This window comes from Elephas maximus, chromosome 19 (assembly GCF_024166365.1).
Source record: "Elephas maximus indicus isolate mEleMax1 chromosome 19, mEleMax1 primary haplotype, whole genome shotgun sequence".
NCBI lineage: Eukaryota > Metazoa > Chordata > Mammalia > Proboscidea > Elephantidae > Elephas > Elephas maximus.
In genome coordinates, this window is record NC_064837.1 from 56,840,890 (window position 1) to 56,854,746 (window position 13,857).

Below are 13,857 nucleotides of genomic sequence, written 5' to 3' on the forward strand. Positions count from 1 at the left end.
ATCAAAACAGCGAGGTGGAAAATTAGGTATGGAGTGCAGGCAAGCCTGAAGAGGGAAAGCTTGTTCAGTGGAGGGCTCCCTGGATGGAGGCTTGCTTGCCTTTAACCTGGTTAAATTGGAGCATCCAAACACCCCTGTGGTTGGTTGTAAGCTGTCAGGGAGCCTTTGGTTTGAATTGACTTTGCAGCTTCACTACATATTGTGTTTTCCTAACGAGTCAATTGTCTAATGGATGGGAATCTTTTTCTTAGATTTGAAGAACCCTGTGTTGATTACATTCCCCGTCTTCCAGTTCATCCTACCTGCTGTACCCCGAGGGACCTTTCTGAAACAGATCTGATCAGGCCACTCTTTTTCTGAAAAGCCACCAGTGGTTCCCTGTCACATCCTACATGTCTTAGCTGACTTTCAAGGTACCCCCAAGTATTGTCCCTGAGCACCTCGCACACCAGGCTACTTCAAACCTCTAACCATTCATTCCCTGAACACCTCTCGACTTCACTTGGACCGTGTCCTTCAGCCCTCACACCCCTAGTCTCCAGGTCTTCTTTGGGGAGCTCTGCTTAGTGTTTAGGAGTCTCCGGGTAGTGCAAATGGTTAAGTGCTCAACTACTAACCGAAAGGTTGTATGATTGGAACCCACCCAGAGACGCCTAGGTGGAAAGGTCTAGTGATCTACCTCTGAAAGATGCAGTTCTATTCTGAAACACATGGGGTCTCCATGAGTCAGGACGAGTTGGGATGGACTTGACGGCAACTTTTTGTTTGTTTTTTACTTCATATTTAAGATCCTATGTAAATTCTACCTCTTATATTCCCCAGTTGGAATTAGCCCCCTTTTCTCTGAGCCTGCAATTAAACCTTGTATATCCATTTATTATGGAGCCCTGGCGGCTTGGTGGTTAAGAACTTGCCTGCTAGTCAAAAGGTTGGCAGTTTGAATCCACCAGCCTCTCCTTGGAAACCCTATGGGACAGTTCTCTGCCCCATAGTGTGGCTACAAGTCAGAATCAACGGCAATGGGTTTGGTTTTGGTTTTGGTTTTTGGTGTTTGAGTGGTGCAGTGGCTAAGCACTCAGCTGCTCCACGGGAGAAAGATGTGGCAGTCTGCTTCTGTAAAGATTACAGCTGGAAACCCTTCGGGGCAGTTCTACTCTACAGGGTTGCTATGAGTCAGAATTGACTCAAGGGCAATGGATTTTGATTTTTGTTTTACCTCCACTATTACAGTTTTTATGGTGCAGTTACGAGTTTGTGAGCTTCCGGAGGCAGAGATCTGTGCTGTTTTCTAACCTGACAGCACCACACAAAGTCTTTTGCATAGCCGGCCCTTGACGAATGAATGCTGCAATTGTAAGGGGGAGGGAGAGAGCTTGCACTCGGGAGGAAGAAGAGACAGGGGGCGGTGACATTCCTCAATAAGGTGGTCCCTACATAGTTAAACGTTAAGCCAAGGAAATGGTCCCTATAAGAAAGATGTAAGGGGGAAGGGGAGCTTGCACTTGGGAGGAGGAAGAGACAGGGAGTGGTGACATTTCATTCCTCAAAGTAAGATGGTCCCTATGTAGTTAAACGTTAAGCCCAAGAAATTGTCCCTATAGGGGTCCCTAACTTCGTAAGGTCCCTAACTTGATAGGGTCCCTGACTTGTAAACATTAACCAGGAGAGATAAGGGAAAAAGGGTATAAAACCCTAAGAAAACGACCAGGGCTCTCAGACTCTCCCTCTGAGCAGCCCCCTTGACACTCTCTCCTCAAGTGTACTTTCACTGTTAACCCTCTGCTAACTAATAAAATCCCTTGCTTGCTTGACACTGCTTGTCTCAGTGTTTGAATTCTTTCCTACACCAAAGACAAGAATCAAGGCTATTCTCCAGTAACAGAATGAATTATAGGATTTGATTGAAAGAAGAATTTACAGGATGGCCCTACCTACATCCTTTGCCAATGTAGTATGGCCCGATGACACTTGGCTGGAGTGCTGGCCAGGGGTGAAGGAGTGAGACAGATAGGGTTAACTGTGCTAGCAGAAACAAAAGAGCTGTTAAAAGATTACCATCTAGAAGCTGGGTAAACAGGAACCACACCCTGTCAACAAGAGATAAGGCTGAAATTACTATCTCCTTTTTAGTGTTTTTCTAGTCCCCCTTTACAGGCTCCCGCAAGTGCAGCAGAACAAAGTGTGACCACTGTTTAACCGTCCTTAGCCCTCCAAAGATGGTGATGTAGTGCCAAAGATCAGGGCACTTGCGCTATATCCCATAGTAAGTGATGCTAAGGGCTGCCAAGAGGACTCCATCTTGAATATCAGCGGGTTCCATCTTGGATTCCAGATGCACGCGCAACGTAATTAGCACGCACCTCTGTTCTGAGAAGTACCCGCCCCTTGAAAGAAGCGCACTCTATTGTCTCCACCGAACCCATATAAGCCCTAGCCTTGCTTCCCTTTTCAAGTCAGTCTTTTGGAGAGGCTTAGATCCTCGCTGACTCCTTTTGCTTGAGTCAAGCAAAATAAAGCTTGCTGAAAATAAAGTTTGTCCTTTGCGTGTGTTCTTACTCGTGAAAAGACAAGGACCCTTTGTGTCAGATTGGCAGTTGGTAACAGGAGGAGTAAGCTGTCCTGTGCAGTGACGTCCCTGCCCACTCTTCAGGGCTGTCCAAGCAGTTGCAAAGATGCGACTTGAGAGGATTTTTTATGTTACCAGTTATCACTGTTAGAAGCCTTGGCTTGGCAGCCTCACCATGGTTACGTCAACTTTGATTGATGCTGCCTATTTTCACATATCCTGGTCTGTAGGCATATGCCTACCACGCAGAGGCTGGGGAGTGGTGAAATTCCCCTTTGTCTGAAGCTCTGGTTGATTTTTAAATCTGCAGAGGGAGGTAATTAAATTGAATAGAAGCTGCAGCTTGCAAAATCTATGGTATTATCCCACTCTTAGCTCCTTAAAACCAATGCTCTGCAAATTGATTTGAACCATTGTTTCAGGAAACTGCGCTGCTAATAGTCTCTGAGAACAAAGTGGCTGTGGTTAGTGGTGGGCCCTGGAAGGTGGCTTTGGATGGCTGCCCTCAGGGCTTCTCAGCGCCTCCCTGCCCCCACCGCTTGAGTCCTGCCCTGGGCTACCCCCAAAGGGAACCAGAGGAGAATGGAGTTTGGATGCTGTTTGCTGCTAATATGAAGGGAAATGTGATCTAAGACATCTAATGACAGCCCTCTTGTGCATGTGGAATGCCTGGAAGTGTCAGGGAGCTTCCAGAGGAAACTGGGAAATGTTCTAATCAGTCTTTTGAGTTTTGCTTCTTTTATTTACAAAAGACGCCAACCAACCAACCAGTTGCCGTCAAGTTAATTCCAAGTCATGGCGACCCCGTGTGTGCAGAGTGGAACTGCTCCATAGAGTTTTCAAAGCTGTGACCTTTCAGAAATAGATCACCACCCCTTTCTTCTGAGGTACCTCTGGGTGGGTTCAAACTGCCAACCTTTTGGTTAGTAGCACGATGCTTAACCGTTTGCACCATGCAGCAACTCCACTAAAGACACAGGGGCCTAACTGGAAGGGCCTGAAGTCACCAGAGTAGGTGGCCTTGTCTTTGCACCTGGTCCTCAAACCTGGTCGTTAGGACTTTCGTCTGTCTGGAATTAAGGCAAGAACACGCTTTTACAGAGCTAACCAGAAGTGGCTTCTGTTCTATGAGAAAATCCGGCAGATTCAACTTTTGGAGCTTTGGGACCAGGTTTAAGGCAAGTAGCATAACCAGCCCCAAAAGGTCACAAGAAGTTACAGGAAAGTGGGTAAGCAAATAGGCTTTGTCTTGATGAATTAAATCTACTCCTCAGGGTGACCCTGTAGGTCTACTAGGACCAAAATAATTCCTATTCCCTGAACAGGAGGGAAGACAAACTGTTTTTAAAAGTTTTTGATCTGTTGTAATTAAAGTTGGTTTTGAACCTCCCGGCAATGCACTTCTAGAAATCTCTCTGTTTTAAAGGCTGTCAGCTGATGTGCTCCAGCTCAGAAAATCATCTCATCTGGGACCCACGCAGTTGTGTGCTCGGCTTTGGAGAAGACAGCTGGCTCGGCCTGATTGTCTGACTCAGGCCCAGCACAAGGATGCACTATGCTGCCTGCAGACACCTGGGGCCAGGGAGCTGGCTTGTCAACGAGCCCTTCCTCACTCCTTTCTTGCTGCTAGAGGCAGTCGCTTGTGTCTTTCTTAGGCTTCTTGGTAGAGTTGTGGCATCCCTCCCTGCCTGCCCATTCTCCTTCAGACACAACTTTCTAGCCATGCACTATTCAAGATAATAGCATGGCCTCAGGGTTTCGCACCCTGTCCACCTTTCAGTTGTTGTTGTTAGGTGCTGTTGAGTCGGTTCCAACTCAAAGTGACCCTATGTATAACAGAACGAAACACTGCCTGTTCCTGTGCCACCCTCACAATTGTTGCTATGTTTGAGCCCATTGTTGCAGCCACTGTGTCAATCCATCTCATTGAGGGTCTTCCTCTTTTTTCCTGACCCTCTACCAAGCATGATGTTCTTCTCCAGGGACTGATCCCTCCTGTTTGGCGGATTTGGTAAGAGGATTGGAGGCACAGAAGGTCCTAGCTAACGGCATAATTATGGCGAAAATACAAGTCTACCCGCTGTCTTGGTTATCTAGTGCTGCTATAATAGGAATATCACAAGTGGATGGCTTTAGCAAAGAGAAATTAATTCTCACACAGTCTAGGAGGCTTAAAAAAAACCCGTTGCCATCGAGTCGATTCCGACTCATAGCGACCCTATAGGTCAGAGTAGAATTGCCCCTTAGGGTTTCCAAGGAGTGCCTGGTGGATTCGAACTGCTGACCTTTTAGTTAGCAGCTGTAGTACTTAACCACTAAGCAACCAGGGTTTCCTCTAGGAGGCTAGAGGTCCAAATTCAGGGTGCTAGCTCCAGGGGAAAGCTTCCTCTGTCTCTGTTGGCTCTAGGGAAAGGTCCTTGTCATCAATCTTCCCCTAGTTTAGGAGCTTCTCAGCACAGGGACCTCAAGTCCAAAAAACATGCTTGCTCCTGGCTCTTCTTGCTTGGTGGTAATGAGGTCCCTCTGTCTCTCTGCTCACTTCTCTCTTTTATATCTCAAAAGAGATTGACTCAAACAATCTCATCTTGTAGATTGAGTCCTGCCTCATTAACATAACTACCTCTAATCTTGCCTCATTAACATGATAGGAGTAGGATTTACAACACAGGAAAATCACATCAGAGGACAAAATGGTGGACAATCACTCAATACTGGGAATCATGGCCTAGCTAAGTTGACACACATTTTGGGGGGCATGATTCAATCTATAACACCTGCAAAGAGTTTATAACCCAGCAAGGCATACAGGCACAATTCACTATAACAGAAGCAGGTAAGTACGAGGAATATGAGCAGAGCGTCATGGGGATAAAAAGAAGGCAAGCATGACTTTTGCACTGAGGAGCTGTCACCATGTGATGTCTGAGCGGGACCCTGCAGAATAAGTAAGGTTTCAGCAGCTTCAGAAAGGGACAGGCCACGGGCCCTTTCTGTACCCCCAAGAAACCTTCCCAAATGTCATAGCACTTGCACTTTATTTTAAAATTATCTGCCATTAAGCTCCAAGTCCCTGAAGGACAGGGCCATAATTATTCTGATTCTTCATCAGCCACTTAATAGCTGGGTGACCTTGAGCAAGATACTCAATCTTTCTGAGCATCAGTTTATCTGAAAAATGGGAATAATAATAGTAGCTACCACCCAGGGTTGTTGTGAGGCTGAAGAGAGAAAACATAGGTCAAGCATTTAGCCCACTGCTGGGACAGGTTAAATGCCATTATTATTACTATTAAGGAGCCCTGGTGGTGCAACGGCTAGGCCCTTGCTGCTAACCAGAAGTTGGTAGTTCGAACCCACCTGCGACTCCAAGGGGGAAAAGACCTGGTAGGGATTTGCTTTTCTAAGATCACAGCCTTGGAAGCCCTATGGGACAGTTCTACTCTGTCCTATAGAGTCATTGTGAGTAGGATCAAGTCAATGGCATACAACAACAACAATTTATTACTATAGTCATGCAACACATAAAGTCTGTTCCGGCAACGCCCGACTGCATATATATCACATGGTCCCGTAAATTCAGAAATCCTGATAGGAGAATGGGACATAGTGGGTGTAACTGGATATAGCCAGGAAGGAGCCACCACCTTTGTGCCTGGGACCAGCTCTTGCTTGGGGACATGCCCTGGGCTTTCCTCACAAGCCTAGACCTCATCCTCAGCAAACTGGGCCTGCAGGGCTGTCTGGGCCTCCAAAGGGCCTAACGCCTTCCTGAGTGCCCCAGGACCTCACCTAAAGGCCCAGTCCCCAGGCTCCACCAGCTCAGCCTGTGCCCTCACCATGCCCGGGACCCAGCCGTGACCTGGCCAGACAGCAGCAAGCAGAACTCTGAGCTACCTCGGAGTTGCCATAAATAAATAAAATGGTGTTCGCACAATGTCCAAATCACATAATGTCGTATTTCACAGAACATATCGTGGACGTTAAGGGACGCGTGACTGTGTTACAATTAGACTTTGTAGTGATTTTTAAAATGCGTAAATCCTGTTTCCTGAGATATGAGCCCATTTTTTACATTTCCTTGTATTGTAGATGCAGGGTAGAGCTGGAGGTGAGGAAACAGGCCCAGGGGAGTTTCACTGATGACTCATCTAGCTTTTTCTGCTGTACCGCCAGGCCTCTCCCCTACAGCCTAGCACATAGGAGGAGCTCAAAGATGTGAGTAACTGAGGGGTGCTCTGTGGGTCAGTGCCCTCATCAATGTAAATGGCAACCCCATTCATTCATTACCCTACTCGCAAACCTACATTGTTTCCCTCAGACCAATTTATTTTTTCTCCTTCCTTGCCCTCCCTTCCCTCCTTTCCCCACCCTTCCCTTCCCCTTATATCCCCTCCCTTCCTTCCCCTCCCCTCTTTCCTTTCTTTCTTCCATTCTCCCTTCCTTATTTCCTCTTTCCCCTCCTTCCTTCCATCCTTCTTTCTTCCCTTCCTTCCCAAGTGAAAATTGGGAAGGAGCCTGGCCTGAGAGGTGGGAAACCAACAGCCTTGTTCCAATTCTTTCTTGGGTGCCGGTTAACCAGGTGGCTTTAAGCAAGTCCTTCCCTGGTCTTCAGTTTTTCTCATCTGTATAATGAGAATAATCACGGCTACTTTCCAGTGCCATGTCCTCCCTCCTTTTCTTCCTTCCTTCCTTCCTCCCTCTCTCCTTCCTTTCCTTTCTTCATTTCTACCTTCTTCTAGCCACCTACTGTGCACCAGGCCTGACACAAGGCAGTGCATAAACCAGGCAGCCTCTGCTTTCCTGGAGCTGACCCTCAACTGACATATGTTGCAGGCTGCCATTTCTGGTGTTTCTTGAGATGTCCTCTGACGGTTAGAAGAGGGTTACGAGGAGGATTAGAAGTATTTCTCAACCACATTGCCGCGAGCACCCTCAGAGGTAAATTCCGCTTCTGCAAAACCTGCAGACTGTGGTTCTCTGGTCTTCCTAGAATCCGTACCTCAGCTAAGAGTCCAGTACCTGGACTCTGCAGCTGGCATGTGAGCATCTCGGCTTCAGTCATACCCGTCACTTCTTCCTAATAGCTGCTGGCGGCCGTCTCGCCCGTCAGCTTTCTTATTTATCACAGGCTGGCTGCTGCCTCTCCCCAATGTGGAGCACGTCTGGGTGGTTTCATTTCCCTTCTCTCCTTTTCCTCCCCATTTGGGAGAGAAAATTATACCTCGTCACCGCTCTGCCTCTTGGACATTTCTGGGTAGAGTGCGCCCCTGTTTTTATTAACCTCATTAATGCTTTGGAACACATGGCTTGGTCCCCCTAAGGCCCTCTGTTGGAAAGGCAACATAAATCTGTTCCCATTGTATCTGTTTGGCAGGGCTGGGGTGTCAAGATGCAGGCTAGCTGCTTAAGTCAGTGACTTGGAAATTTGTTCTTTGAGCTCCTCCACCTCTCAGCCAAGAACCCTCCAGTTATGGTCACAGATAAATCCCCCATCCTCCACTTCTCCAAAGGAACCAGGGCCACTTTGGGGTGAAGAGGGAGGCAAGTCTGAACCCCCAACAACAAAAATTCCCAAGACATCAGGCCTATCACATTCAGGTAATAATCTTTGTTGGAGCAAAGTCAAGCGAACAGAAAGTACTGCTCCAGGAAATGGCAATTACCTTAATTAGCTTTCTTGGCCGTGCAGGATTGGTGCCTGGCGTGGGGATTAATTTATGGCCTCAGTAGCTGCCATTGAGTGAGACTGTGCAGTGAAGCTTGAGGTGGCCGTGGCACCACAACCTGAATACCAATCAGTGGTTTCATAGATGTGTTCCACAGCATGCGGTTATGAATACATTGTATCCACTTCAAATCTCTTCTGAAAGCTGGCAGGACCTAAATAAGAAATGAGTTCGTAAATAAAATATTTGACCAAAATGGGACAAGTTTCACTGGCAGGGAAAATATTGCAATAGGGCATGATTATAACCCCTGGGTGGTATAAACAGTTAATGCTCTCAGCTGCTAAAGAGCCCACCCAAAGATGCCTTGGAAGAAATGCCTGGCGATCTACTTCATAGGAATCAGCCACTGAAAACCCTGTGGATTGCAATCGGCCACCCAAGGCACAACAATTGCCCTCTATTTGCCCGAATCAACAGAGGAAGAAGGAGAATCAGGAATAAAAGGAAATGGGTATGTGGCTAATTGCCTCCATGAACAACTGCATCCTTTACCATGAGGCTAGAAGAAATGGGTGGTACCCAGCTGCCATTACTGAACATTTTGATCAAAGATTCTGTAGAAGAATTCTGATCAAAAGGGGGAAAATATAGAACAGAATTTCAAATTCTCATGGAACCCAGACTTTCTGGATCCATAGAGGCTGGATGAAACCCTAAAACTATTGCCCTAAGATAATCTTTATACCTTAAACCAAAAATATCCCTTGGAGTCTTCTTAAAACCAAACAATAGTTTATCTTATCTAGTAAAGAATGTCTTGAGGTTGTGCTCTTTTAAAATCTATCTACATGGGATCAAATTGACAACAGCAACTCTCGAAAGATTAGATAGGGAACTTAAGAGGGCAGGGAGTTTATGTTAATGGAGGAGGAACAACTCAGAAAAGGAGGGTGAGAATGGTGGTACAACTCAAAGAATGTAATCGATATCACTGAATTGTACATGTAGAGACAGTTGAATTGGTGTTTTTGGCTGTGTACATTCTCACTACCAACAAAATAAAATATTTTTTTAAAAAAGAAAAGGAAACCCTATGGAGCAGAGTTCTACTCTGACACACACGGGGTCACTACGAGTTGAAGTTGACAGCAACTGATTTAGTATCGGGGCAGCCAGGAGATAATAGAAGTATATAAAGATCCTTCACATTTTGAAGTTCAAGGAAAGAATAAGAACCCAACCACTTTGGCAGGTCCAATTATGTGTTAGTCAAAGAGAAATCTAGAAGTGTGTTTGTCCTCACAGTGACCTGGGCAGGGGCTAAGTGAGACTTGGAAAAGGGCCTTGGTCCAAGAGGTGGGAAATCAACAACCTTGCTTCTAATTCCTGCTTGGGTGCTGGTAAACCAGGTCACCATAAGAAAGCCCTCCTCTGGTCTTCAGTTTTCTCATCCATATAGTGGGCATGATTGTAGCTACTTTCCTTCATCACGCCAAGCCACAGAAGCATGAGACAAAGGAAAAATCAGTAATATTGATCCTGTTTCCATTTAAGACATTAATATTGTGTTCATCATCATGGATATTTTACATTAAGTTTGAGTTTTAAGAACATAACACTCAAATATTATTTATCTTGGCTGAGTTGCTAATCCTGGCTCTGCAACTTTCCTTACCTCATGGAATAGGATGGCTATAAAAATGCTGAGAAAGTAAAAGTGCTACAGTGCATCTGGGTCTGATGACTGTCCAGTGAACACACACGCAAGAAAGAATGAGAGGTTGGGGGTTTCTGATGCCAATCACACCTTTTAGAGCAAATTGCACTACTGTTTCGCTATTGGACGCAGAGGCTCTCTCTCCAAGCATGCCCTGAATGGTTCTGTGTTGCTTGTTTTCTGGCATCAGGCTCTATTTTCCTTTGTCACATCTGTCTTTCTCCATGGCAGAAGCTGGAGCAGACTCCATGGTGTGTCTCTGTCTGGCAGCTCCCTCCAACTCTTTTGTCTGTATCTCAGTTCTGGGCATACACAAGTCTCTATCAAAAGGGTTAAAACTCCAAGAAGCCAGACATGTTCTGTTCAGTGGATATTCCATTCAGAAGTGGTTTTTGGTGCCAGACACATAGGCATCCATGTGGACATATAAAGTGCACGCCAGTCTGATTCTGCTACAACTAAAAAAATAAAATAAAACAATAGCATCTACCTCCAAAATGGTGCTTGTGGAATGAGATCACCTGCCTTCCTTTTTTCTATAAAACATGGCCCAAACTCCTGGTTGTCCAGGATTTTTATTCCCTATTCTCTTTTGCCTGGAGCAAGTTGGCTCCCAGGCTGAACCTTTGCATCTTTGGGACAGTCTCCTGCCACGGGCTGTAGGACCATGCAGAGTCCCTGTGGATCTCCTCCAGGTCTCACCTGCCTCCCACCGTTCTCTGAGCTCCCGCTCTTTGGCTTTTTGTGATTTAAGGTTCTTGGCATCACATTATTTTTTCTAATGAGGTGAAATTCATATAACATAAAATTAACCATTTTAAAGTATATAATCCAGTGGCATTTAGTACGTTCGAAATATTGTACAACCACCGCCTCCATCTAGTTCCCAAACATTTCATCACCCCAAAAGAAAACCCCATAGCCATTAAGCAGTCACTCCTTATTCACCTGTCTCTATCAGTCCCTGATAACCACCAATCTGCTTTCTGTCACTATGGGCTTGTCTCTTCTGGACATTTCATATAAATGGAATCACGCAGCATATGACTTTTAGTGCCTGGCTTCTTTCACTTGGCATGATGGTTTATAGGCTTTAACTGTCTTGTAGCATGAATCAGCACTTCATTCCTCTTTATGGCAGAATAATATTCCGTTGTATGGAATATTACTACAGTTTGTTTATCCCATTCAACCACTGATGGACACTTGGGCTGTTTCCACCCTTAGGTTATGAATAATGGTGCTATGAATATTGATGTACAAGTATTTGTTTGAATACCTGTCTCCAATTCTTTAGGATGTTCTGCATCACTTTTAATATCACCCTGCGCTCTTTAACCTTTTTGGATTTCACGACCACGAGTGAGACTTTTTGCTCTGTCCCAAATTCAAAAGCAGGGCCAACTGTTGCCCTCAGTACTACATGCCAGGCACCTCACCCGCCCCTCCAAGCCCGGCCCAGGCCCCTGAGACATCAGCAAAGAGCCTTAAAAGCCCACCATGGACGCTACTGAGATGCTTCAGATTCATGCTTCTTTCTTCCTTCTTTTTTTACAAATATTTTATTGTTTAAGGTGAAAGTTTACATAGCAAATTAGGTTTGCATTTAACAATTTCTACACAAATTCTTCAGCAACGTTGGGTGTATTTTTCACAATGTGGTCATTATTCTCATTCATTCCATTCTGGTTATACCATTTCCAGTACTCTGGTTTCCATGTCCCCTTCCTTCTCATCTTTGCTTTAGTGTAATTTTTGGCCATTTGGTCTTATATTGATGATTTTTTAAAGGAGCTCATTACTCAAGAGTGATATTCCCTATTTTATGAGCCAATCTGTTATTTACCTAAAAGCTGACATCACGGGATAATTTCAGTTTAAGGTTTAAAGATATCTCAGGGCAATAGTCTTGGGGAGTCCTCTAGTTTCAACTGGTCTAGTAAGTCCGGACTTTTTAAGAATTTGAGTTCTGTTCTACATTTTTCTCCTGTTCTGTCATGATCCATCTGTTGTGGCCCTGATCAGAACATCGGTAGTGGTAGCTGGGCACCATCTAGTTCTTATCTCAAGGTAGATAAGTCTAGGTTCGTGTATACTATTAGTCTTGTAGACTACTTTCTTCTCTGAGTCTTTGGTTTCCTTCTTTCTCTTTTGTTCTGAACAAGTAGAGACCAATAGATGTAGCTTAGATGACTGATTGCAGGCTTTTAAGACCCCAGACACTACTTACCACCTAGAATATAGAACATGCACTTTATTACATAATATGACATGATATTATGCCACTTAACTGAGTTGTCCCACAAGACTATGGTCCTAAGCCTTCAAACCCAGAAAACCAAGCCCTTGAGGTATTTGGTTCTATCTAAGAAGTAGCTGTAACTGTGTCCCTATGTGGTGCATTAATAATACTCCTTTCTTTTAAATTGTCCCAGGCAAAGGGGAGTTGAAAGAATTAACAAGTGTCTTTCCCTTACTTTATCAAGAGAGCATTGAGGGGTTAAGGAGTTGACTGAGTTATTCCAGCACGGGTGTTGGCAAATTTTTCTGTAAAGGGCCAGGTTGTAAATGTTTAAGGCTCATTGTAGCATGAAAGCAGCCATAGGGTAGAGGTGGCTGTGTTCCAATAAAACTGTATGTATAGACACTAAACTTTAAATTTCACGTCACTTTCACAGACCATGAAATATCATTCCTCTTTTGACTTTTTTTTTTTTAACCATTTAAAAATGTAAAGGTATTAGAAATCAGAACAGCGGTTGCATCTGGGGATAGGGCACAGGGATTAACAGTGAAGATGCTCAAGAGAACTTTCTGGAATGATGGAAATAGTCTACCTTTTGATAATAGCATGGATTACACAGGTGTATACTTTTGCCAAAATAATGTTTTCAGAAAATCAGCAAAGTAAAAACTTATCTGCAGATGGCAAAGCTTGATATGGTCATGATCAATTTATAAAAATAATACTCAATAGTGAAAGACCTGATAGAAATTAATTACAAACATTATGTAAAGGCCAAATAAAATCAGTTAAAAAAAAACTTTAGATAAAAATATCTCTAAATATAACCATTAACTGTATTTTTTTTTGTAAGTTTACATACATCTTACTCCCTTTTCCCACTTGCTCTCCCCCTATTGAGTCAGCCCTTTCAGTCTCTCGTTTCGTGCCAATTTTGCCGTCTTCCCTCTTTCTCTATCTTCCCATCCCCCCTCCAGTCAAGAGTTGCCAACACACTCTCCAGTGTCCACCTGATTTAATTAGCTCACTCTTCATCAGCATCTCTCTCCCCCCCGCTGACCAGTCCTTTTCATGCCTGATGAGTTGTCTTCGGGGATGGTTCCTGTCCTGTGCCATCAGAAGGTCTGGGGAGCATTGTCTCCGGGATTCCTCTAGTCGCAGTCATACCATTAAGTATGGCCTTTTTATGAGAATTTGGGGTCTGTATCCCATTGGTCTCCTGCTCCCTCAGGAGTTGTCTGTTGTGCTCCCTGACAGGGCAGTCATCGATTGTGGCCGGGCACCAACTAGTTCTTCTGGCCTCAGGATAATGTAGGTCTCTGGTTCATGTGGCCCTTTCTGTCTCTTGGGTTCTTGGTTGTCATGTGACCTTGGTGTTCTTCCTTTGCCTTTGCTCCAGGTGGGTTGAGACCAATTGATGCATCTTAGATGGCCGCTTGTTGGCATTTAGGATCCCAGACGCCACATTTCAAAGTGGGATGCAGAATGTTTTCATAATAGAATTGTTTTGCCCATTGACTTAGAAGTCCCCTCAAACCATGTTCCCCAGACCCCAGCCCCTGCTCCGCTGACCTTTGAAGCTTTCATTTTATCCCGGAAACCTCTTTGCTTTTAGTCCAGTCCAATTAGACTGACCTTCCTTGTATTGAGTGTTGTCTTT